A 27,819-nucleotide genomic window follows, 5' to 3' on the forward strand; every position below is an offset into this window, starting at 1 on the left:
ACAGTAGCAAGATATTCAAAAGAGCTAAAAACATCAAAGGAGACATGCCTACACTCAAAGGCCTACACGCAATAGTAGCTAAGCTTCATCATGAGTGGTGTAGGCACATTTATATTTTTATCTTTAGCTCTGCTATAGGATCTGTCAGTGATTCTGACTGGAATGTCTATTGGTGTGGGAGTGGGAGGTTTTGGACTAATAGAAGAGACAGAAAAATGTGTATGATCGGATAGGGGTATAAGTGGTAGGAGGGACCTGTAGTGGGGAGCTCTCATGGGAGACAGTACTCTGAGATGCCACTGTAGCAGTATGAAGTTGTGTATGTTGGATTTCAGCTGTGTGGCTCTTCCCAGCCAATCGCTGGGAGAGAGCACCTTATAAAGGCAGGCAGAAGGCACCTGGTTGTCCTCTTGGTTGACGGAGCCTGGGTCACGTCACTTCCCTCCATTTCCTCTTTCGCTTGGTGGCAGGTAGGCTGGCGGCGGCGACTGCAGTCTGGTCTCGCGCTGTCCATCCAGTTGTTCATTCTGGTTATTTTATTTCAGAGGCTCGTTCGGGTGTTGCTGCTGGCTGCATGCTGCTCACCGCTTGCTGTGTGCTGCTCACTGTCCGCTGCTGGTCGCCCTCGTGTAGCCGAGCGCTTCGCTCCACGCCGTGCCGCTCAGGATTGCCTGGCCGGTATGTAGCACAGTGACCTTAGCTTCCTCCTCCAGCCATCAGTAAGTTGCTCATATCTGTTCTTTTATTGTAGGGTAAAGATACCTGTGTCGCGGAACAGCACCCGCTAACCCTTCTGCAGGAAATCACTGCTGCTTTGCCTCGCAACTCTGTTGCTTTGTTTCATTGCTATTGCTTACTCTCATTGCTTGGATTCACAGTGCTTCGCCTTCAGACTTTTATCTGCACACGCTGACGCGGTGCTCTAATGCTGTCTGCCTGGCTCCCAGCTGCTCACTACAGCTAGCTAAGCAATAGCTTACTGCTCCTTGTTCAGGTCTTATTTTAGCGTTGCCATGGCCGAATTGTTGCTCGGCGACGCCATATTGTGTATTGTTGGACCTGTCACCTCTTAATCCGTGTGTGTGTGTGTGTAGTGGGAAAGTTTCTTATTTTATTTTCTTCATGATTAGTTGCTTTTTATGGTATATTCTTTATTTTTCTTCTGTAACAATGTCATTGATTATGTATGTTATGCCCCTAGAAAATGTGTGCCTTTCTAGAACAACATAGTTCTGTCATTTGTTTATTTTCGTAACCATAGCAACAAAGTAGCAGTTACAGTTCTGTGAGCAGCTACAGTTATGAGCAGTTAAAGTTATGAGCAGCTACAGTTGTGTCAGCACAGTCATCAGTTCTTCAGTTAGCAGGCTATTTTTCCTCCCTCTTTGCTAAAGCAACGTCTTTTCACAAGATTCTCAGTAAACTTCATGGAAAGTAATCATCTTTGTCCTGGGGTTTCTGGGAGTGTTTAAACTGAAATGGAACCTTAGCCCATGACAGTGAAAAGACGGCAACACAGCTAACGTGGGACACAAGGATTGCCATTCTACGAAGCTACTCAGTATCAAAAGATAAGCGGCTAGCATTACAGCTTCAGATAGCTTCACGTTAGCTTTCTTCTCCTGATATTGAAACCACGCTGAGTCTCAGTAATGTCACAACATAACAGCGCTAACAGAGGGAATGGAGGTAACCACTCTGAGTCTCCACGCTCAAGGAGCAGCCGCTCATCTGGTACATCGTCCAGCTCAAAGATTAGCATGGCCATCGCCATGGCAAAGGCAAAAGCTGAAGCAGCACAGGCTAGAGCGTCACATTCGAAAAAGGAAATTGAACTTAAAGTGGAGCAGGCACGTATCCAAGCCAGCCTCGATGCATTACATGAAGAAAAAGAAAAAGATGCTGCTATAGCGGAGGCAAATACTCTCGTGGCCGGATTACAAGAAATGGGCTTTGAAGTACGCAGCGAGGCTAAAGACCCAGTCCCTCAGTTTATGAAAGACCAGCGCACCGCTGCCTACGTGTCAGCACAAGCCAGCCTACACAGCAATAGTGCATCCACCATAATGGAGAGCAAAGTTAACCCTTCAACACCCCACCTACTCAATGTAAGTCAGACACAAGCTGCTGCTTCTGCTACCATTATGCCTCACCACTCTCCTCAGTCTCTTCAGTCAAGTGGAGCACCACTACAACAGAACTTCAAACAACATTCCCCATCTCCTGCACACCTGCCTGTTCATGGGACACCTTATGGAGTTAACCATGACCATTCTACAACCACTCTAGACCTTGTGAAATATCTTGCCCGCAACCACCTGGTGACATCAGGTCTCACTATGTATGATGACCAGCCAATGAACTATTGGGCCTGGAAAACATCTTTCAAAAATGCCATCGCTGACTTAGACCTATCTGCTACAGAAGAACTAGACCTCCTAAACAAGTATCTGGGGAAAGAGTCAGCAGAACAAGTAAGAAGAGTAAAAACTGTAAACATCAGGAATCCGTCTGCTGGATTGTGCATGGCATGGGAGCGTCTCGACGAAATATATGGCTCGCCATCCAAAAATCACAATGAAGGATCCGCAGAGACTCCGGGATCTAGCCGACCTGTTGTCAGAGCTACAAGCTGCCAAGGAAGATGGCTACCTCGCAGGCTTGTCATACTTGGATACCTCCAGAGGCATTAAGCCTATCATTGAGAAACTCCCATACAATATGCAAGAAAAGTGGCTATACCACGGGACAAGATACAAACACGAACATTTTGTCAGCTTCCCACCTTTCTCCGTGTTGGTAAACTTCATCAGCACAGAGGCAAAGGCTCGCACAGACCCAGGCTTTAGCCTCTTCATGCAAGTTCCAGCAGAGAGAAACAGCAAATGGGAGCCCACAAAGACATCTGTATATGTTCACAAAACACAGGTCTCAGGTACAGCCAAGTTTGAGTCTAAAGAAGACAGAGAAAGAATTGACCCAAATAAACTTTGCCCCTTGCACCTAAAGCCCCACCCTCTGAGGAGATGCAGAGGTTTCCGCGAAAAGAGCATAGGTGATCGCAAACAGCTCTTGAAAGAACACTACATCTGCTTTCGCTGTTGCTCCTCCACAGAACATCTTGCAAAGAACTGCACCGCTGAAATAAAATGTACGGAGTGTGAGAGCACTGCCCATGTGACAGCACTTCACCCTAACCCACCTACCTGGAAATCTAAGTCGTCCCCTCCTACTTCAGAGGACAGCGGGGAGGAGGACAAAGCGGACAACCAGGAGGTCAAGTCGACATGTACACAAGTATGTGGAGAAGGTCTGAGCTCCAGAGCATGTGCTAAGATCTGCCTTGTCAGTGTGTTCCCAAACGGACGCAGAGAGGAGTCCAAAAGGATGTACGCTATACTGGATGAGCAGAGTAATCGATCCCTTGCACGGTCAGAGTTCTTCGATGTCTTTAAAATCTCTGGTTGCTCCTACTCATACAGGCTCAAGACCTGTGCGGGATGTACAGAGACAGCGGGGAGGAGAGCCAGTGGTTACTCTGTGGAGCCAGTAGACAAGAAAATGAGCATTCCTCTGCCTACACTCCTAGAGTGCAACCAAATTCCCAATGTCCGTGCTGAGATTCCTACCCCGGAGGCAGCCCACCATCATGATCACCTGAAACGCATTGCTGACAAAATACCACCTCTCGATCCGGATGCCAAGATACTCCTCCTTCTGGGCAGAGACATCTTACAGGTGCACAAGGTCTGAGATCAGATAAGTGGCCCAGGAGATGCACCGTTCGCGCAAAGGCTTGACCTAGGATGGGTCGTCGTCGGTGATGTATGCCTTGGAGGTGCTCACAGACCACAGGAGGTGAGAAGTTACAAGACAGCCATCCTAGAGAACGGTCGTGCAAGCCATCTTCAGCCATGCAACAACGTGATCAGAGTGAAAGAGGTGTTCAGTCAAGCACCTAAAGATCAGCACCATCTAGCACCAATCTCCACACACGGCGCAACGAAGCTCATAGGAGACAACTTAGGGCAAACTGTATTTTCTCGTACTCCTGACGACCACAGACTCGCTCCATCGATGGAAGATCTGGAGTTTCTCCAGATAATGGAAGCAGAGTGCCACCAAGATAGCTCCAAAAGTTGGGTCGCACCTTTACCTTTTCGGTCACCGAGACAGCAACTGCCCAACAACAGGAAACAGGCTCTTGACCGCCTTGTCTCACTCCAGCGTTCATTGGAAAAACGACCGCAGATGAGAGCCCACTTCCTAGAGTTTATGGAGAAGATGCTCAAGAGAGCACACGCAGAAGCCGCCCCGCCAATGCAGCCCGGACAGGAGTGCTGGTATCTACCCCTGTTTGGCGTGTATCATCCCAGAAAGCCAGACAAGATCTGTGTGGTCTTCGACAGCAGCGCATCATATAGAGGAGTGTCACTCAACGATGTTTTGCTGACTGGCCCCGACCTTAATAACAGCCTACTAGGTGTTCTCATGAGGTTCAGGAAGGAACAAGTGGCGATCACCGCTGACATCGAGCACATGTTCGACTGTTTTGTTGTGAAAGAGGACCACCGGGACTTTCTACGCTTCCTGTGGTATAGGAACAACGACCTGACCTCAGACATTGTGGACTACAGGATGCGAGTTCACCTTTTTGGGAACAGTCCCTCACCTGCTGTTGCTGTGTATGGTCTGCGACGGGCAGCTAAGGAAGCAGAGGCCAACTACGGCAGCGACGCAAGAAGATTCGTCGACCGTGAGTTCTATGTTGACGATGCCTTTAAAGTCCTTCAGCACTGAGGAAGAAGCCATCAGTGTCCTCAGGCGAGCGCAGCAGATGCTTGCAGCTTCCAACCTCAGATTACACAAAATTGCATCAAACCGACCTGCAGTGATAGAGACATTCCCTTCAGAAGATCGCTCCAAGGATGTCAACAGCCTAGATCTCTTCGTTGATGATCTGCCTATCCAACGTAGCCTTGGATTATTCTGGAACATGCGCACAGACACCTTCATGATTCAGATTGAAGATGACCAGAAGCCATTCACCCGCAGAGGGGTACTCTCAACAGTGAATAGCCTCTACGACCCCCTAGGTTTCCTCGCACCCATCACGGTTCATGGAAGACTTATACTCAGGGAACTCACCACGCAAGCAGAGGATTGGGACTTGCCACTCCCCAAAGACATGGAGATCGAGTGGACCAGATGGAAACAGTCACTCCAAGACCTAGAAGGGCTCCAAATACCACGCCCTTATACGTCCCTCTCCACCTCAGGCGCGCTAGGGAGAGAACTCTGTGTCTTCGCAGATGCATCAATCAAAGCGATTGCAGCCGTGGCCTACATCAAGGTGACAAGCCACCAAGAACAGACTGAGGTTGGGTTTGTCTTTGGGAAGGCAAAGTTGGCCCCCCAGCCTGGCCTAACTATACCAAGGCTTGAGCTCTGTGCATCCGTACTCGCTGTCAAGATTGCTGAGATGATCGCCACAGAGATGGATACAACATTCGACAAAATCACCTACTACACGGACAGCAAGGTTGTATTGGGATATATCCACAACCAGTCAAGGAGATTTTATGTCTACGTACATAATAGAGTCCAGCGAATCCGCCAGTCACCTTGTCCTGGCCAGTGGAAGTATGTCCCAACACATCTCAACCCAGCTGACATTGGATCAAGAACTGTGACACCAGCTCTCCTTAGCAGCACAACATGGCTCAAAGGACCAGCGTTTCTCCATGATGCATCTTTGCACCCATCTGAGCTTCAGGAGACTTACGATCTCATTGACCCTGACATCGATTCTGACGTGCGTCCCCAGGTGACGACAAGTTTCACACACGTTATCATAGATGTGGTACACCCACAACGCTTTGAACGCTTCTCCAAGTTCAGCACTCTCCTCACAGCCATGGCACACCTGATCCACGTAGCTCGCTCCTTCACCCACTCCGCCCAGGATGAATGTCAGGGGTGGCACATCTGTCGTCCTACAGAGGAAGAGCTGCTTAGAGCCAAGGTGTGCGTTGTGAAGAGTGTTCAGAATGAATGCTATGCAGAGGAACTCAAGTGCATTAACTCAGGATCCAACATCCCATCTTCCAGTAGCCTGTGGAAATTACACCCCACCATAGACCAAGACGGACTTCTTAGAGTAGGAGGCCGGATTGGACGGTCGAATCTAAGCATGAACGAGACTCACCCCATTATCATTCCTGGCCGGCATCATCTCGCAACCCTGCTTGTGTCCCACTTCCACGAAGCAGTGAAACACCAAGGAAGACATCTGACCGAAGGTGCCATTCGAGCTGCAGGGTTCTGGCTGGTGGGAGCCAAACGCTGTATCAGCAGTCTGCTTCACAGATGTATCACTTGTAGAAGACTGAGGGCAAAGACCGAACATCAGCAGATGGCAGCCTTACCAGCAGAACGGCTACAAGTAGCACCTTCTTTCACCTACGTAGGCGTCGATGTTTTTGGACCATGGGACATCGTCTCACGCCGCACAAGAGGAGGAGTCTCTAACTCAAAGTGATGGGCTGTGATGTTCTCATGCATGTGTTCAAGGGCAGTTCATATCGAGGTGATTGAGGCAATGAGTGCTAGCAGCTTTATCAATGCATTGAGAAGGTTCTTTGCAGTCAGGGGCCCGGCAAAGCAGATACGCTCTGACTGCGGAACTAATGTCATTGGCGCCTCCCGTGAGCTGGAGATGGACGAGACTAATCCAGGATTCAACAGCATAGAAAAGTACCTGAGCACAGAGGGCTGCACCTGGGTGTTTAACCCACCCCAAGCGTCTCACATGGGAGGCGTGTGGGAGCATATGATTGGCATCGCCCGCCGTATTTTGGATTGCATGCTGCTTGAGCAGAGGAAATCTCGCCTGACACATGAGGTTCTTACCACACTCATGGCCGAGGTAGCTGCAATCATGAATGCCAGACCGCTCATCCCAGTGTCATCGGATCCAGAATCGCCTTTCATCCTCACCCCAGCAATGCTCCTGACCCTCAAGACAAGCACTGCGCCTCCTCCCCCGTCAAGCAGCTATGATGAAGTAGATCTCTTCAGAGAAGAGTGGAAACAAGTTCAAGGCTTGGCAGACGTGTTTTGGAGCAGGTGGAAACGTGAATACCTCAAAACACTGCAGCTTCAGCACAAGTGGCAAGGGAAATGGACGAGCCTCCAAGAAGGGGACATAGTTCTCTTGAAAGACAATCAAGCAAAGAGAAATGAGTGGCCTATGGGCATACTTAGAAAAACCTTTCCAGGAGAAGATGGATTGGTCCGGAAAGTCGAAGTGGAAGTCAACAAGGATGGAACCAAAAAGACTTTCTGTCGTCCCATCACAGAAGTAGTTCTGCTTCTTTCTCCAAGGACTGATTCTGTTCATTAATGTGTAATTTGATTTGTTATTGTGTTAATTATTAGAGACTTTGTATAGTTAATTTCTTGATTTCTTGTGTGTTTTGTGATTAGTTGCATCTAATTTCTTTTGTTTCTCACTTGCTGTCCCCCCATTCAGGTGCTGAGTCTAGGGTGGCGGATTGGGGCCCCAGTGGCGGTGTCCCTTTGTGTTAGCACTTTTTGGGTTGATTTTGTTTCACTTTCATTTACTTCACGTGTGGTGTTCCTGGGATCCCCCTTTGTTTTGGACCCATCTGCCCAGTAAGTCTCAGCCCTGATTGGCTCCCCTTGTTTTGCCCCCAGTGAGTGACTCCTTAATGTTGGAGCTTTAAAGGTTTTGAAATTTAACTAATAAATATTTTTGTAACCAGAAATGCTGTGTCTGCCTCGCTTGTAAAACGTACCTAAGTGCCTTCTTTGGTTGGAAATAGTCCTTTAAAAAAAGGGTCCCTGGATGAAACCCACAGGGTGGCGTTGTTTGGCGTGAAATTCATTCTTAATCAAGTGCTGCCCAAAGTACGACCCTCGTGCCACCACACCACCATAGATGAAGAGGGAGGTCCCGGTGAGGGGGTGTGGGATGTAAATAGTCAATCATGTGTAGAAGACTGTACAGCGTGCTGCAAGTTAGCTGCTAGCATTCGGCTACCCAGCCTGTTGGGGTGGACGTCAGCCCTGATGATGGAGGGGCTGTCCCCAAACAAGTTAAAATTGTCAATAAAACCTATGTTGTGAGCTTTGCAGTAGTTTAAGGCAGTTGGGGATGGCTGGAGGTACAAATTATTGCTAATGTTAACAACAAACTATCAATGGCTTCTTTATGGATGTATCCAAATCCTCATGCATAACTTGATAATCCAGTAATTAACATCTCTTGCACAATTGCAAATTAGTCCATAAAAGGCTCAAAATAACAGAAGTCTCTTTCCCATCGTGTCCTCTCTGGCATATTCCTCTATTTTTAGCAGGAGGCAAACCATTAATCAACACCAAGTGGCAGAGTTCCAACATTTACTGTCTGAGAGAGATAATCAGAGCCTCATTGATTGAAGACCTAAAGCAACACATTCATCAAGCAGGTAATAGTCAGGAAAGAAGACTGATCAGTAATCTGCTGACAGGGAGGATTGTGCAGAAATACAGGTAACAGAAATATGCCCAAAGTGCCCTTGGCTTCGCCAGAGAGTGACAGAAGTCAGTAGGAAGGAATGTTTCCTCGTGGAAGAGGACTTCAAAGACAGTGTAAAAGCCTTTTATACCAGAGGCCACAAAAGCTGTCTGATGGACGGTAAAAAGCAGACTGTAACACAAGCCAAGATCAGGATGCAAAAGAGATTCCTTTGGACTTCCTGAAGAACCTGCACATGAACTACTGCAGTTTCCTCTTCTTTGTTTTACACTCTTACATATGCCACTCTGGGTGGTTCACCCAAGGCTTTCTAATAGGGAAACATGAATGTTTTGCATGAGAACTCGGGTTTTGTAGCTGAAAAGCTTTGCAGCATTAAGTTGCTCAACACCCCTGACCTGGAAACATTGACCGTAAAGACCAAACCAACAACAAGTGCATGTACAATGACTATGGTAACTGCAAAGACAAGGACTTCCCATTGCTCAGGGAGTATAAAGGCTCCACCCAACGGTGAAGGCAGAAGCCCTCTGAAAGCCAGGCAGGAGGCCAGCGGCGAAGGCGGAAGACCTCTGGAGGCCGGGGCTGACACTGGAACGGACAGAATGTCTGCTGGGATGTTGGGCAGGCTTGGCTCGGGTGCACCGGAGCAGCTGGGCAGTGGCAAAGCAAGCAGCTGGGCAGTGGCAAGATGAGCTGCTGGGCAGCAGTGAAGACAAGCCTTGCTGGGAGCTAGCCAGTGGATGACTAGATGACATAGGTGGTGAGAGGCTAGCGAGCTAATGGCTAGCCAATCCAGGACAGTGAGGCTGCAGGCTCACTACCCAAGCCGAATCAAATAAGGCTGAGGTTTGAGCTGGTAGCTGGAAACCTGAGGCTGAGGCTTGGGCTGAGAGCTGGGAACCCAGGGATGAGGGTTGGACTGGTAGCAGGAAAGCACAAACTCCACAGACTCCCAGTGAGCTGCCATCGTCCTTGTGGCCAGGGCTGGATCCTCTTCATGGATGGATTGTTATAACTTGGTGATAAGACTCACCATTAGGGTCTTGAGGATGGATGAGAGGCTGAAAATCAGGGAGGTAAGTCTCTGCTGGGTCCATGGCTGGTCAAGTCATTCTGTCATGCTGGAGCAAGGAAAGGTGGACCCAAAAAATACTGTAAGATGGGAGGGGCCAGAGAAGGACATACAGTCTAGGTGTATAGGGATAACTGACTGGGGAAGAACTCAGGTAACAGGACTGGGCTAATTAAGCAGATACCAGACAGGTGTGGAGGGAAAATCAGGAGAAAAACAGGAGAGGAAATAGAACACTGGAAAAAGGGGCAAAAATATACCACATAACAAAGTTTCTTGATCACACTTTATGCAAACTATAACTGTAACTTGGTGGTAAAATAAGACGTTTATATGCATGAAATAAACCCACTGTAAACACTATTTTCTGCTGTAGCAGTGCTGTTGTTGTCTACTTTGGACAGTAGAGGGCATATTTCCACTGTCAATCAGGGCAGTGTGCGGTGCTGAGTAGCCAAGTGGTACGCTGGGAAAATGCAGGAAGAAAACATTACGCGCTATTTTGTTGGAAGGGCTGCTGCTGCCATGCACAGATGTCTGATGCGCGTGGAGTGAAAACAGAACATGTTGGCCACCAGAGCTCATTATCTGTGGATTAGAAATGGGCCACTGCCTTATTTGTATCATATTTTTATTGTATTGATGCTGTAGTTGCACTGTAGTTGCACAGGAATAGTAATGGATTTGTTTATTTGCTTTGAGCAATACCATTTTATAGATGGCGCCGTGTGAGTGCCAGCCTGTTAGAGCAGCTCTCTCTCATCTCTGTGCTTTCTCCTCTTTTTCTATATCTTTTTGTACTTTTTAACTGTTTTTATTTATTTATAACCTTTTTATTATATTGTTTATTTTTTTATATTATTATTGTTTATTGTTATATTGAACTGTCCTTTGACTGTTGTGACGCACAAATCTCCCTGTTTGCAGGACTAATAAAGGAATTCTGATTCTGATTCTGATAACTTGGAAATCAGCTTCAAAGGGGGGCATAAGCTGTCTTTTATTTTATACTTATTTTTTTGATACGAAAGTTCCTCTCATGATTTGAGAAAATAATAATTAAAGAAAACCCACATAAATTGTATTTGAAGTTGTGTGTGTGATTTATCCTGGCTTCATGTAGATGGAGACCAACTTACTGACACTATCATCTACCCATTTTGGATTCCAATACCACCCGGAGCAGCAGCAGGAGGATTGCTTGAACCCTGACATTATAAAAACATCATCAACCTTTTTCTGTTAATAAGCACTTCAAATGAAATCAAAATGCCTTGTGATAGTAGCTTACCACAAAAATTAAACAAGTGTTGCATGAAGCACATTGAATGCTAGCTACATGAAGCTACCTCTACTGGGCTAGTGGCATCAGCGTTCCTTTATGCAGTGGTCTGCTGGGGAGGTAGCAGCATTGACAGGGACAGGAAGGGACTCAACAAACTGGTTAGGAGGGCCAGCTCTGTCCTGAACTGTCCGCTGGATTCCATAGAGGTGGTGGGTGACAGGAGGATGTTAGCCAAGCTGACGTCAATCATGGACAACACCTCTCACCCCCTGCACCAGACTGTGGAAGCCTTGAGTAGCTCTTTCAGCGGCAGACTCTTACACCCACTGTGTAAGAAGGACCACTACAGCAGATCATTAATCCCCACAGCCATCACACCGATACATTTTGTCCAGGTGAAGGAAGCTGTGAACTACTGCTGGTGAGTAAGGAGAAATTGTAGATTCAGTGTTTAGGCATTCTGTGAGAAAAGTTAGTTGAAATATTTAATCTTGTCTAGATACTTTTGTGTGAATTGTTGTGAAACCATTGAAGCTAAGTAGCTATCAGTGAGCTTCTGCAAAGTCAGGTGTGTTTAATAGGCTTGATTGTAGGGCAGAGCTAAGTCTGCATGAGGTAAATCTAGCACATATGGGCTAGTCACTACAGCATCAGCTGCAGCGCTAGGACAGCCGAACAAAGACTTAGGGAGTCTCTTTGCGGGAGTCTATCGAGGAAGTCCAAGTAACTCACTGTCCACCACAGATTGCAGCCATGAGTCCCACCCAATCCCAGTCAGGACATCTAACCAGAGAAGATTTCACCGGAGACCCATTGCTCGAGGCTGTAACCCAGCCAATCTCTGTTACCCAATATTCTCCACCAGTACTGAACTTGAAGTACTAGGAGGGCTATGGAATTGCCAGTTTGCAGTCAAGAAGGCGGACACCATTTCAGCCTATGCCTCCCTGCAGACTCTACACTTCCTGTGCCTTACAGAGACCTGGGTCACTCCAGAAAACACTGCCACTCCAGCTGCCCTCTCAACTGCCTACTCATTCTCACACTCCCCGAGACAAACAGGTCGAGGAGGAGGAACTCGACTCCTCATCTCACCCATGTGGTCCTACCAAGTCCTTACCCTCGACCACCTACCCAGATCTGCATTTGAATTCCACGCTGTCTCTGTCACCCTTCCTTTCAAGCTCTACATTGTGGTGATCTACCGCCCTCTGGTCCTCTCTGCAACTTCTATGATGAGATGGACTCCCTCCTAAGCTGCTCCCCTGGCGATGGCACACCGCTCGTCGTCCTGGGTGACTTCAACATCCCCCCAGAGAAGCTGTGCTCATCTGAATTCATCAGCTTCTTCTCCACATTTGACCTCACACTCTCCCCCTCTCCACCCACCCACCGGGCAGGGAACCAACTTGACCTTGTCTTCACAAGGTCCTGTAGTACCTCGGCACTCTCTGTTACCCCGCTCACTGTGTCCGACCACCACTTCGTTGCTTTCTCTCTCCCCTTGAAGTCCACCATTTTCCTCGCCCCTACACCTTGCACAGTCACCACCCACTGCAACCTGAAATCCCTCTCTCCCTCCACTCTCTCCTCAACTGTTCTTTCCTCACTACTGTCCACTGAGGAAGCCTCCTCCACTCTGTTACCCTCCCTCTCCTCCTCTTTAAACGCTCTCTGTCCCCTCACCTTCCGACCAGCACGATCACACACACCCCTCGACCCGATTCCCTCCTCTCTTCTCCAAAACATCTCACACGACATCTTGCCTTTCCCCACCACCCTGATCAACTTCTCCCTCACTTAAGGCCGTATTCCAGCTCCTTTAAAGACAGCTACAGTAAAGCCACTCCTAAAGAAACCCACCCTAGACTCAGCTGACATCTGAAACTATAGATCTGTATCTCTTCTCTCATTCCTCTCTAAAACCCTGGAACATGCCGTCTACAACCAACTGTCCTACCTTTCACAAAACGACCTCCTTGAACCTAATCAGTCAGGCTTCCGGACTGCTCACTCCACTGAGACGGCCCTTCTAACAGTGACTGAGTCGCTCCGTGCCGCCAGAGCCTCCTCCCACTCGTCAGTCCTCATTCTCCTCAACTTATCCTCAACTTAGACTCTGCTCTAACCTGGTTCACATCATATCTGACAAATCGCACCTTTCAGGTCATATGGAATGGCTCCTTGTCCAAACCCTGCTTTCTGGAAACTGGTGTCCCTCAAGGCTCAGTACTAGAACCACTTCTGTTTTCACTATACACTAGATCACTAGGCTCTGCAATCACATCACATGGATGTCCCACTGTATGTTCTTACACTTAGCACTTACATCATAGCACTTAGTAAATAGCAGCTACTTTGCTCAGATGAGGGCTTGAAAATTGTTTCTATTTTTTTTTCTACTTCATTGACGGTGATATGTTGTGGTTTCTTTCTTGTGACAAATGTACTTATTGTAAGTCACTTTGGACAAAAGCGTCTGCTAAATGCCCTCAATGTAAAATGTAAATGTAACTCAAGCACTACCCGAACAATCACTTTCCACTCACTTGTTTGTTTTTAAATATCTTATTGTTTTTTTGTAAATATCTTTTTATTTTCTATTTAACTTTATGCATATTTTTCTGATTCTTTTTCCTGTACTGTTGCATCTCGAGCTGTTGTAACAAGTGAATTTCCCGGTTGTGGGACAAATAAAGCCAATCTTGATCTCTTCATTTGTACTAGCTATCTTAAATTAAAATAAAGCAAAATGCTAGATAATGAAGCCATGTTAGCTGCTGAGGAAGAAAATACACATTTGGAGTAAATGGTGATTCCTGTCTGTCTCCTAAACCCTGCAGATACACATTTGCTAACACCAACTTGTTAATAAAAGGACGTCTAGACCCGGTTTGATTACCACTATATTAAATGTGTGCCCTCCATACTCCCCCTCCATCAAGTAACCAGATAGAAGACCCACCAACCCCACAGTATTTACCAGTAGAGCTGTCAGGACAGTGACCATATTGAAACAGGTGAAGTTGTAACCCAAGCTCCACCAATTAAATTAGCAAAAACAAAAGAAGAACTTAATTTAATGATAAATGTGAATGGAAAATCAACGTAAACTTAAAAGAGAGAAGGCATTCGTCCTACCATTCTGTCTCTGTTAAACCAAGGGATAATAGTGCCATGTAACAGTCCATGGCATACTCCTATACTTCCTGTTAAAAAACCAAGCAAGCCAGAATATAGATTTGTACAAGATCTACGAGCTATTAACCCTCTAGGCGCCAAAGTCGCATTATTGCGACAGGCAACATTGCTCATTAAAACAGCCCATATCTTTAAATCTACTGCCTTGTGCTGTTACTGCTTGCTACCACTAGATAGCCAATAGATTCAGCTTCAATCCTGACGTCATTTGGGGGCGTGTTTGAAACCCGACACCGGCTGTCGGAGCGGCAGCGGCTAAGCGGGCAGAGTGGGAGAGGAGAGAGCCGCGGAGCGGTGGCAGAAGTGTGCTGGACAGATCGAGAGACAGATAGTGATTTTTGTAATAAAAACAAAATGCCCAAAAGACTTTACAGTGTGGATGAGGTGCTTGCACAGATCTTTGCTGATCGCGATTCAGAAGGAGACGATTTGCCCTCTGATGACGATCGCTCGTCAGAGACGAGTGACTGACGATGCTGCAGCTGCGCACACTGTCACACAAGCAACACACGCTGATCACGGCGAGAGTTTTCTTTTCTTTTTACAAGTTAGATTAGGACATTTACTCCTATCAGATTCCTGTTCATTTACTCTGAGGATGAGAGGATGAAAAAAAAAAAATCTACTGTGTAAATATGTTCAGAATTCCGTTTTACTGAATTTTACCTGGTGACATACAAATTAGATTAGTAAATTTACTCCAATCAAACTCCTGTTCCTTTATTTTGAGGATGAGATGACAATATAAATGTTTTTTTTCTGTGTAAATATGTTCAAAAATCAGTTTTACTGAAAGTTACTTTCAGTCACCTGGTGACGTCACAATATGCAAATTAGATGATTAAATTTACTCCCATCACAAACTTTAGGTTATTATGAATATTTTTCTCATTTACACTATGAATTTATCTCTCACCACTTCCAAGCTACAGCCTTTTGAAATCTTACAGTCCAAACAGAATATTTTCCTAAATAAACTCTGGCGCCTAGAGGGTTAATGAAGTGGTACTCCCCCATTTCCCTTTAGTTCCAAATCCTACAACTGTATTATCTTCAATACCAGCCAATTCGACTCATTATACGGTACTTTGCGGCGGTAGCAGCAGCTGGCTACTGGCTTATCTAAACAGGATCTCTACTGAAGAGAAGTCTGGATCAGGAGGGTTTGTGCAGCATGCGTACATATTGAAGGATTTGTGGTGATATTTTGTCGTTTTCCTCCGATCCGAGCCGGCTAGCTCAACCCACACTAGCCTACGAGCTACAGCCATGGCTTCTGACAACACCACCCTCATAAAAGCAATTAAACAAATATCTGACCTTAAAGACGACATCCGTTGACTCTCCCAGGAGTTGCAGAATAAACAGGCCCTGTTGACCTCCTGCCTGGACATTGCCCACGAACAATCCATGCAAATAGTCTCACTCAAAGCGGCCCTCCAGGATACTGCTCCATGGGATACCTCCACCTGTCCGCGGCCTTTCACTTCCTCAACCCCCAGCCTCCAGTCATCCTGGGCTGAAGTTGTGATCCGCGGCAGAAAGGGAGCCCAGGATGCTGCCTCTCCTCCTCGCCTGAGCCTCTCCAACCGTTTTGACGCCCTGGCCGACAATCCAGATCTTCGCCCGGTGCCGGGAGGCCCCGCCGCCTGCTCCCTACACACGGCTGCTGCGGGCTGCCTGCCTGGGGGAGCCGCTGGCCCCTCTCCGCCTGCGACCGCTGTTGCTCCGGACTCGGTCTCGAGCAGCTCCACATCCAGGATGGCTGGTCCTACACCTGCGGCCGGTGGCGTCCCTGTGGCTTCCTGCTCCGATGGCCGCGTGTCCCCGGTGCCTCGGCGGCTGTTGGTGCGTCTTCTCCCCGCTCCGTCTGCCCTGCGTCTGGGATCATCCTGGCGGTGAGGGAGGGCCCTGCGGCACCCCCGGTGCCCGTGGGTGTTGCGGGGCCCTCTTCCCCGCCGGTACTCGCCGGTGCCCAGAGCCACTGTGCTTCGGCCACGGATCGCCAGCTGTCTTCCAGAACAACCACCTCTCGCCGCAAATTCCTGAAGGAAGCCATTCTCCGACGCTCTGGAGGCGTGCGCCACCCGACACCGCTGGCGGACTCTCTTCCTCTTGGGGCCGGGGCGGCCGACCCACCGCAACACCTGTCATGCCAGGCACAGTTGCCGATCCTGCTGACGGCACACACCCCAGACGCTGGCTCACCACCATCCCTCCCGGCTCAACCTTATCCTCGCCCACTCTTTCCACCAAACACCCTGATCATTGGGGACTCCATTACATGGAATATCCGCTTTTTCAATGCCACCACCTGTTGTCTCCCCGGTGCCACAGTCCTGGATATCCTGGGAAAACTTCCTGGGCTGCTGCAGTCTCTCCCGTCCTCCATTATTATATGACTAGTTGTGCACGTAGGGACCAACGACATGGCTTGGGGTGCCTCTGAACTGACAAAACGGGCTTTTATCTCCCTCCTGGACTTCCTTCGCACTTGTGGAAAATCTGTTTTTATTTCTGGCCCCATTCCCACATTTGGTCACGGCGACATGCGCTTCTCCAGATTACTCATGCTCAACACCTGGCTCAAACCTGCCTGCTAAGTCCGTAGTTTTAACTTTATGGACAATTTTAATCTCTTCTGGAACCGCCCCTCCTTTTTTAAATCCGATGGCATCCATCCTAGCACCACAGGTGCTCGCATGCTTGCAGCCAATATCCAATATTCCGTACATTATGCTCCACGTGACTGACTATTTACACCACACACCCCCTCCATAGTCACTCTTCCTCACCCCACGCCAGCAGCAGTACAAAGCACAGTCCAGCTCTCTAGCGCCCCCGTCCCTCCCACTCAGCCAATAAAATCCATCTGGTCCAATTCCCGTCCCCCTTCACGCAACACCGGCCGGGCCGTTGACCACAGTGTCCTAGCCTCCCTGCCCCGGTCGGCTAGCACCACTGCCAATTGTGAAAGCACCACTGTCAACTTCGGTTTACTTAATATCCGCTCACTCACGAGCAAGGGCCATCTCATCCAGGATCTCATCACTGATCATAAGTTTGACTTTTTCTGTTTAACTGAAACCTGGCAACAACCCAACGACTTCTCCCAACTCAACTCCCGTGGCACCGGCCAGGGAGGGGGTCTCGCAATAATCCATCACGAGAAGTAGAAAGTCTCACTGGTGCCTACCCCTGCTTTCACCTCCTTCGAATCCACTGTTTGTCAGCTCTCTGGACCTACTCCCACCATCATTGCAACTGTTTACCGGCCCCCAAAACCAAACAATGACTTTCTACATGACTTTGCTGCTCTGCTCACCCACCTATCCACCCTTTCACCAAACGACATTGTACTGGGAGATTTTAACATTCACATGGACAATACCAACAACCCACTTACCAAAGACTTTACATCCTGCCTCAACAGTTTTGGATTTCAACAGCACACCGATACCCCCACTCACTCCAAGGGTCACATTCTGGACTTAATCTGCTGCTCTGGTGTTTCCCCTTCTGATCTAACTGCAGTTGAACTCCCCATAACCGACCATTTCCTCCTCTCATTTAGTGTAAAACTCCCTCTCTCCACTAGCAAGCTCCCCCGTCTCATTTCTTTTCGCAATATTAAGGACATTAACTTAGATTCCCTCTCCTCCAGCATCGACTCCCTCATGGCCACTCACAACTCAGTCACCCTCAAACAGCTGGTTTCACACTACAACACTGGACTCCAACACATACTCAACTCCTTTGCTCCGCTAAAAACCAGATCTGTCTCCTTCTCCCTTTCCGCTCCCTGGTTTACCCCCGAACTTCGACTTATGAAAGCCAAAGGACGACAACTCGAGCGGCTATACAGGAAAACTGGACTTCATATTTACAAAGACATTTACAAAAATCATATGTTACATTACAAGAACTGCATTACCCAAACCAAATCCAATTATTACACTGGCATAATCTGTTCCAACAAAGGTAACACCAAATCACTGTTCTCACTGTACAAGAATATCACCCAAGCCCCGGAATCTCTACCATCTCACCTCTGTTCAACTGCTTTCTGTAACTCCATCATGTCATTCCTCAGTCAGAAAATCCAGATGATCCACCAACATCTCAGCTCACAAACCACCCTCAACGTCGTATCCGAACTTCCTCCTCCTACCCACTCTTTCTCCTCCTTCCAGCTCCCCACCACCTCAGAAATTTCAGATCTTATCCACAAGTCCAAGCCATCCACCTGTCAGCTCGACCCTCTCCCCACAGTTCTGGTCAAAGCCTGCCTCCCTTCCCTGGTCCTTCTCATCTCTGCCATCATCCACTCCTCTCTCTCCACTGGAACTGTTCCTACACCATTCAAGACTGCTGCAATTACCCCAATTTTGAAAAAACCCAGTGCAGATCCCACAAACTTCAATAACCTAAGTCCAATCTCTAATCTCCCCTTCATTTCCAAGATTCTTGAAAAAACAGTAGCAATTCAACTCCATTCTCATTTATCCAACAACAACCTGTACGAACAATTCCAGTCTGGTTTCCGCCCTCTCCATAGCACAGAAACTGCACTCATAAAAATAACCAACGACCTCGTCATGGCAGCTGATTCTGGTTTACTCTCCATTCTCGTCCTCCTCGACCTCAGTGCAGCCTTCGATACCATCTGTCACACCACCCTCCTCAAGAGACTATCCTCCCTCGGCATCACTCATACTCATAAATCATATCTCTCCTGCCGCACTCAGTTCATCCAGCTAAAAACCTTCACATCCCAACCTTCCCCTGTCACCTCAGGTGTGCCTCAGGGCTCTGTCCTGGGGCCCCTCCTCTTTATCATTTATCTCCTTCCCCTTGGCAATATCTTCCGCAAACATAACATCACTTTTCACTGCTACGCAGATGACACCCAGCTCTACCTCGCCAGCAAGCCCACTTCCAACCTCCTGCCCTCCTCCCTTACCGACTGCTTAACTGAAATAAAATCCTGATTCACTTCAAATCTACTAAAACTCAACTCTTACAAAACTGAGATTCTTCTCATTGGTACACAATCAACACTTTCCAAAACCGACAGTTTCCCCCTCATCATTGATAACTGCTCCGTTTCCCCCTCCCCACAGGTTAAGAGTCTGGGTGTCATCCTCGACAGTACACTTTCCTTCCAATCTCACATCAACAACATCACCCGGTCTGCTTACTTCCACCTACACAACATCAACTGCCTCCGCCCCTCCCTTACTCCCCATACCACTGCTATCCTTGTCCATAGTCTCATCACTTCCCGCCTGGATTACTGCAGCTCCCTCCTCTCTGGTCTCACCCACAAATCCCTGCACAAACTTCAATTGGTCCAGAATTCAGCTGCCCGTGTCATCACCAGAACCCCCTCCATCCACCACATCACTCCCGTCCTACAGCAGCTCCACTGGCTCCCGGTCAAGTCCCGCATTGACTTCAAAATCCTTCTGCTAACATTCAAGGCCATTCACAATCTTGCCCCCTCATATCTTTCCAATCTTCTCCATATCGCCACTCCCTCTCGCACCCTCCATTCATCCTCCTCCATTCTGCTGACTGTCCCCCCTGCCCGTCTCACCACCTTTGGGAGCAGAGCTTTCAGTCACTCTGCTCCCCGGCTCTGGAACTATCTGCCACCCGAAATAAGGAACATCAGTACACTATCACATTTCAAGTCCCGACTCAAAACACACCTGTTTAAGATTGCCTTTTCCCTTTAACTGAATTTCCTGTCCATTTTAACTGTTTTTACTCTTGTGTACTCTTTTGGCTTTCTTTTTTATTTATTTATTTTATTTTTATCTTATTTTATTCTATTGTGTACTGTGCATTGTCTCTTATTTACTGTAAGGTGTCCTTGAGTAACAGAAAGGCGCCTATGAAATAAAATGTATTATTATTATTATTATTACTTGACCTCTGTAGTGCATTTTTCTCTGTTCCTCTACATAAAGATAGCCAGTATCTGTTTGCATTTACTTATGAAGGTCAACAATATACATTCACTAGACTACCCCAAGGGTACACCGAGTCACCCACAATTTTCTCTCGTGCCTTACACAATGATTTCTAAGATCTTTCATTTCCAGGAGGTTCCACTCTGATACAATATGTTGATGACTTACTTCTAGCCTCTCCCTCTGCTGCTGCTTGTGAGACTGACACAGTTGTTCTTCTCAAGGCTTTAGCTGTGAAGGGCCACAAAACTTCCCAGAGGAAAATTTTACTGCTCAAAGGTTGCTCTTCTACGGCTCAGGAGACAAACTTGTGATTCTCATTTCAGCCTCGTTTTAGTATCTATATTGTATATGTTTCTCTAATATTTCTCCTAAAATTCACTAGGAAAAATAAATGAGACAAAAAAAAGTAGCTGGTGGAGACTTACTTGAGACTTAAAAGAGAAATCTCCTTTTTGGAAAAAAATGAGCAATACTGGAGCCATTATGGAGTCATATACACACACTCTCTTTGAAGCCTTTTATTAGTGCAGCAGAAACACAGCATATTCACACAGGCACCATCTCTAGATTGAACACAGCATATTCAGACGCCATCTCTAGAATGAACACAGCATATTCAACATCAGTAGAATGAACACACCATATTCACATAGGCATCATCTCTAGAATGAACACAGCATATTCACATAGGCACCATCTCTAGAATGAACACAGCAGATTCAGACTACATCTGTAGCTTGAACACAGCATATTCACACAGGCAACATATGTAGATTGAACACAACATATTCTCACAGGCAGGCAAGCTCTATACATCCTCTTACACAGCATGTTCAAAGTCAGCAGATCCACGGTTTCTCCTCCAACACAACGCATTAAAGAGTCTTTGCAGCCCGGATGCGGCATTTGTTGATCAACACCTTTTAGACTCTTGTTTTTTCAACAGAAGTCCAGCCAGCCAGGGTCCCACAGTTCATTACATAAGCTGCACAAATGAAAGAAAACAAATGTAAAATGATTTATATGAAAATAATGAATGATACACATTCACTCATCCTATTTTTTTCTACTGCTAACCTAGGTCAGAATGTTCTAATATTTGTGTGTATTGGGGAATAATTAATGATACAACACTTTAAAAAAAATAAAAATGACAGTCTTGTGGGATGAATGCACACTTGAGCACTGTACTTACTTAGAATTCCACTGACTTTCTTTCTGTTGAGGGCCGTCTTCCCATCTGGCACCTTTCCATGTTTTCCGAACGCCACTGCATTTTGGCACTCCTCTGAGGTAAAGAATTCTTCGAAGAGAAGATGAAACAATCGAAGGCAGTCTTTTCTTGCCTCTCCATGGATTGCAGCTAAGCGGGTAGAGGATAGATATAGGCCACTGTCTTGAAAAAGCTCTCGCTTCCCAGATTTGACTTTTGGAGGAGAAATAGCCCCTGTCTGAAGCTGAGCCTGTTCCACCTTGTCCAAAAAACCCCGTAGTGCCTGAAGTTCTTCACCCCCCTGTAACAAAGAAAGAGTCATTGTTAAACAGGATACAGAAGCATTACAGAGGTCAAGGAAGAGAAGAAATCAGGTATTTTAGCTCATGGCTTTAAACTTATAAAGCACTCGAAAACTTTAACCCTCTAGTATACTTCAAAAAAGTTACACTTGTGCACTTAAGGTCCAGTGTGTAATAATTGTCAAGGTTTATTGGCAAAATCTGAATATACTACCCATAAATATATTTGTGTCACTGTATAATCATTAAACAATAAAATTTGTTTGATTTTCATAACCTTATAATTCTTGTTTTATATCTACATATAGCAAGGGTCTTGTTTTAGAGAGTGACGCCATCTTGTGCCGGCATGTTTGTACGGCAGCCCAAAGGGAAAATCCAGCCAGTCAGAGAGCACCTTTCAAGAGTTTCATGTTCATAAATAAACCAACTAAGTAGAAGGCGGAAGGAAAGAAGAAGGAGCAGGAAACAGCATAGAGAGTTAGTTAGTAGTTAGTCGGTAGAGCATAGTGAGAAGTTTTGGAGTTAAAATATATATTTTCAGTTTAAGTTTTTTTGTCCTCAGAGGCCACCGTCACTTTGCCAAAGGGCGAGGTCAGCGCTGCAATCTAGAATCTGAACGATAGATGTCACAGTTTACACAATGGACCTTTAAGGACATAAATGTCCAGTAAAAACAGCTGCTCTAAAAATATCAGATACATATTTTTCAGATTATTTTGCAGCATTTTGCCTAAGTCTCTCTCTGCCCCTCTATTTCACCTGTGTGTGTGCGTGCATGTGCATCAAACTGTTGATGAAATCCATAACCTACATAGAAACCCTATAGTACAGTGGTACGCTGCCATGCGGACCATAGCGTTAGCTATCGATAGCTAAGGCTAGCTAACGCTGGGTATCGATGGCTAACGCTACCATGCGGACCAATTAAGTTTGTAGTCACATGTGGCTAACACACAATACAATACACGCGGACCAGGTTCCACAAGGAGTATAATAAACATTTCATAAAATAACAAGGATGTCACTTACCCTCTTTTTTTTATTCTGTTGGTGTTCCCTTTCGCCATCTCTGCAGAGCAGCTTGCATTTCACCTACGATTTCACCTTTTCATACACTCTATGGATTTAACCAATCACAATGCAGAGTGTGTGATGGACATGCTGTTATCCAATGAAGAGTCAAGCTGACGCATGCGTAAGTCATCCAGGGCAGACAGCGCTGATCCAGGGTTCAGAGGTTACATCTTTTTGCGCCAATATTGTGCAGCTTCCGAATGTGGTAAGTGTACAATTATTTAATATTACTTTATTTAACATTACTCGTGATTAAAGGACAATTCCGGGCAAATTCAGCCTGGAGCTATAGTTCCCTAATAGTTTAGGTCTAAAAGAAGGAATCTGAATATTTTCTTAATGGCTTCTGTTATGCAGTAGTTCCGTCTTTCCCCGCATCGCCATGATAAGGCTATTTACATCCCTCAAAACAGCAATTTATTTCCACAGACAGCGTCGGATGTCGGCTTTCATAAGTAAACAAACCCCTCGGTGTATTTTTGTGTAGCCATTTGTCTCTTGGACTCGTATACTCTCTGTGTTTTCCTCTCTTCATAACTGCTCGTTTAGGTTTTTGCTAGTGGTGTGCGCTGCGCGGTGTCTTCTCGCGCTCTCCCTCTGCTTCTCTCTCGCTTGCTCCATGAACTTATCATAATCACATCAATAACAAAATTATTATTAAAATAAACACTCTGTATTATAACATTAGCATATTTTGGTACTGTCTACCCTAAAGAAAATAAACACCTCTCAGAAGTAGTAGTCAGCCAAATTCACCTCCAAAATGTCATTATAGTGAAATCAACTGCCCTCTGCAATTTGAAAAAGACAAATATATTGTATATGAAATGCCAGCAACAGATCTAATGCTGACTAATTTTATGCTGTTATTATAGCATTATTACAACTTTGATCATAATATTTCATGGTAATCAAATTATTTTCAGAAAAGTGGGACAAACTACTGTAACTTCCAACTAGCATATTTAACCGTGTGGATGAAATGCAATGCTTTATTTGTCTTTTCTGTTGTCTGTCTCTGTGATTCATGTGAGGCATTTTCATTTTGAAATAGCCTATGTCAAATTTTCACGTGCTTGTTTGAATTCAAAGAGGTTCTTTATGTGTCTGTTGTTCACACAGCTGTTCAGACAAACAGATGAGGCCTATTAAATGTTAAAATGACACAGAGCTGTAACTCACGCTGGAGAAGAAAAGTCAAGAGCCAAGAAAATACTCAAAAGATACAGAAAAAAGGTGAGGATTTGCCTTTGTTGTTATATGCTATTTTCTCTGCTAAATTTCAGCAGCTCCTTTGCTTATGACAGCATTGCTCCACACTTTTATCTAAGAAGTGGGTTTTGCTTGAATGACAGTCAAGTATTAAGAATGTTAACTGCAAATGTTATTTCTCTCTATTTTCAGCATCTCACAGAAGGAGTAGAAGAGACAGGTAACAAAATAAAATAAATTCTGACTTCATGAATCAATGAAGCATGGCCTGCATTTTCCTTGGATTTTGATTCTAGTCTAGAAAATAAATATTGTAATGTTTCAAAGATAGCATTTAGTGGTAATATAAGTTATCCCATATTCCCTTTGACCTTTTAAGCAGAAATCAGTGGTAGTTTTAATTTAGAATGAATACACTGCTACTGAAGGGAAACTTGCTAGCTATAATTAGATTTCCATGTGTTGAACTATGACTGTGATATTTTTGTTGTCATAATTGTTAAGGTGTTTAGAGTGACAAAATTGCACTGAAAAATAAGCAAGAGACCAGTAAGCCACAAACTCACTAATATCATTTGTTCGTCCAAGAATAAAATAGGCAAGTCCAGTCAGTGTGCTGCCGTGATTTTTTACTTTGAGCTATCACCGATATCATTGTTTTTGTTATTGATTACAACAGGAGAGCACATACAGTCATGGAAAAAATTATTAGACCACCCTTGTTTTCTTCAATTTCTTGTTCATTTTAATACCTGGTACCACTAAAGGTATAATACAATGAACACGACAAAAAATGCAGCTGATCACATAATACTTTATGTCCTATTTGACATTCTTAAGCTTAATTGTATTCCCAGGGTATATAAGAGGCCATTTCATGTCATAAGCAGCACTGCACATGCAAAGGCTTAGAGTGGTTTCCTGCTTACATTCAAGCCATAGCACAACTCAGAAGTTGTCAGCTCTCACATAATGCCTAAAACAAAAGAATTATGTGAAGCCACAAAGGCAGCCATCTTGGCACTGCTGGAAATTGGCATGAGTGAGAGACAGGTAGCAAAAAAACTAAAGATCTCCAAGACAGCTGTTCATTACAACAAGAAAAAACAAGCCGAACACGGCACTACCAAATTGCTACCTGGCCGTGGCAGGAAACGTCTCTCTACCCCACGAGATGACCGTGCACTCGTCCGTTCCTGTGTCAGGAATCGTCGTCAGACCTCCAGGGACCTTAAAAATGAGTGGGCACTGTCGAGAAATGTGACTTGTTCGGCAAGGACAGTTCGAAACCGACTTGTTGAAGCTGGTCTGAAGTCACACAGAGCACGGAAGAAGCCCTTCATCAACGAAAGGCACAGGAAGGCCCGGTTACTCTTTGCTAGGGATCACAAGGATTGGACTGTTGATGATTGGGCTAAGGTTCTCTTCAGTGATGAATCCAATTTTGAGTTGATGCCCACTCCAGCTAACTTACTGGTTAGGAGGAGGCCTGGAGAAGCCTACAAACCAGACTGTCTTGCCCCTACAGTAAAACATGGGGGTGGATCAGTGATGATCTGGGGTTGTTTCAGTATGAGTGGAACAGGGCAAATGCAATTGTGTGAAGGGCGAATGAACCAGGTCATGTACAGGGCTACTCTTGAAAACAGTCTTCTTCCATCAGCTGGAAAACTCTTTCCTGCCTCGAATGACTGGATTTTCCAACAACACAATGCCCCTTGCCACACAGCAAGGTTAGTTTAAGCCTGGATGGAGAACCACAACATTCGCACCATGCCTTGGCCTGCTCAATCACCAGATCTGAATCCAGTTGAAAACCTATGGAAAATCATCAAACTCAAAATGGAGAACCACAAGCCCAAAAACAAAGCAAATTTGTTTGAATTTGTGCAACAGGAATGGGCTGCTGTGACAGCAGAACAATGTCAGAAGCTGGTGGAGAGCATGCCAAGACGCATGGCTTCAGTCATCAAAAACAATGGTTACGCAATCAAGTACTAACTCCTGTGTGTATCATGTGTTTAAAGCAAACAGAAAAGAAAACATGGAATGCTTAAAAGCAGTGTTTTTGGCAGTACAGTGCCATAGCTATTGATGTAAGAACTTAAGTGATTTTGGTTACTATCAAGAAAACCATGGAAAATGGCTAGATATCAGCTCTTAAATTAAACTCTTACGAGCTATTTTTGTTGTTATCATTATATTTGTCCAAACAAATGTACCTTTAGTTGAACCAGGCATTAAAATGAACAAGAAATTGAAGAAAACAAGGGTGGTCTAATAATTTTTTCCATGACTGTATATTATGTCTTGTGTTGCTAGGATCAACTATCCAAAATAACTGCAGCACCGAACAAGTACCCAGTTGTGCAATGGAAGCTGATGTTTCCGCCAACCAGGAAGATCCTCCAATCAAAAGTTTGTGTACATTATGCCAATGTTATGAACATGCAAGAGATGCACATCACGCAGACGATAATGCAGAATCAGAGAGTGAACAGCACACAGATCCATTTGTTGATTGCCTACCTGAATTTGTAGAGGAGACTTTATATGATAACCTGTCATTTAATGATGACTCATTTTTTGATGATGACCTACCAATTGATGGCAGTGTAGAAGTAAACTTGGAGGAGGGAACAGGACTCAAAAACTCGACAAAAATGGAGATCAGCCACTTTACAGAGACGCACCAATTTCTGTTGCAGAGAGCCTTCTTCTCATAATGACATTTGCCAACAGACACAAATTAACTGGAAAAGCTATAAGTGACTTGCTCACACTAATCACTCTACACTGCCCCCCTGACATCCAGACAGAATGTCTTCAGAATTTACAGAAATTCAAAACATTTTTTGACCAGTTCCCTTCCTCGTACCTACTTTTGCACAAATACTGTAGTGCATGCCTCATGTCTGTTGAGAATACAGACACCCAGTGTAAATCCTGTGAAGCAAATGTGTTGATTGAGGGCTCAACTTCCTATTTTATTGAAGGTTCTATTGAAGCTCAGTTGCAGTCACTGTTTGCTAAGGAAGGATTTAAGGAGGAACTAAAGTTCAGGTTTAACAGAAAGAAAAAATGTCACAACAGTATCGAGGAAATATATGATGGGGAAGTCTATCAGAAATTGACCACTGGCAATGGGCCTCTCAGTGATCCCAGAAACATTTCTTTAACTTGGAACACAGATGGCATACCCATTTTCAAGTCCTCAAAGTTTTCTGTTTGGCTTTTCTATTGTGTCATAAATGAGTTAAGCTTTGCTCAGCGCACAAAACGAGAAAACATGATATTTTCAGGTCTTTGGTTTGGGGACTCAAAGCCATCAATGTTGACGTTCCTTGAACCACTATGTGACACTCTGAATAAGATTGAAAAAGATGGAGTTTCTGTTCAGTTTGCAGGAGCTGAAGAACCTTTCATATGCAGAGTTTTGACCATTGCTGGAACATGTGATTTGCCAGCAAAAGCTTTAGTACTTAATTCTGTTCAATTCAATGGACAGTTTGGGTTTTAAAGTGTGAGCAGCCTGGTCAAACAGTAAAGACAGGAGAGAGAGGTCATGTCCATGCCTTCCCTTTTCAGGAGACATCCCCAAAAGGCCCTGCTCGTACCCACAATGGGTTTGTAAATAACGCAAAGATGGCATTTGATACCAAAAGCACTGTAAAAGGCGTGAAAGGTCTAACTTGTCTCAGCAGGTTAAAAAACTATGATTTAGTCTTGGGTACTGGCATAGACTACATGCATTCTGTACTACTGGGAGTCATGTGTCTGTTGATGTTTTTATGGTTTTCAACAGAGTTTTCCCGATGCCCTTTCAGCATGGTCAGGTCAATCAGAGAAGTAGACAAATGCATGCAAAAAATCCAACCACCATTCCTGATCAGATTCCCTCGCTCTGTGTCTTCTCACAGAATGTTCT

General features: G+C 45.5%; 2 long non-coding RNA genes across 2 annotated transcripts; both read left to right on the forward strand.

Annotated features, from left to right (window-relative positions):
• The first annotated feature begins 269 nt into the window (after nucleotides 1-269).
• On the forward strand, nucleotides 270-13,622 carry LOC140998547 (uncharacterized). The gene is made up of 2 exons (XR_012179440.1): nucleotides 270-678; nucleotides 7,535-13,622. It is a non-coding gene; the product is annotated as an uncharacterized lncRNA (long non-coding RNA).
• Nucleotides 13,623-23,799: 10,177 nt separating this feature from the next.
• LOC140998429 (uncharacterized) lies at nucleotides 23,800-26,889 on the forward strand. Its single transcript, XR_012179429.1, has 3 exons — nucleotides 23,800-23,915; nucleotides 24,084-24,111; nucleotides 26,214-26,889. It is a non-coding gene; the product is annotated as an uncharacterized lncRNA (long non-coding RNA).
• Nucleotides 26,890-27,819: the final 930 nt, after the last annotated feature.

This window comes from Pagrus major, chromosome 6 (genome assembly GCF_040436345.1).
Source record: "Pagrus major chromosome 6, Pma_NU_1.0".
NCBI lineage: Eukaryota > Metazoa > Chordata > Actinopteri > Spariformes > Sparidae > Pagrus > Pagrus major.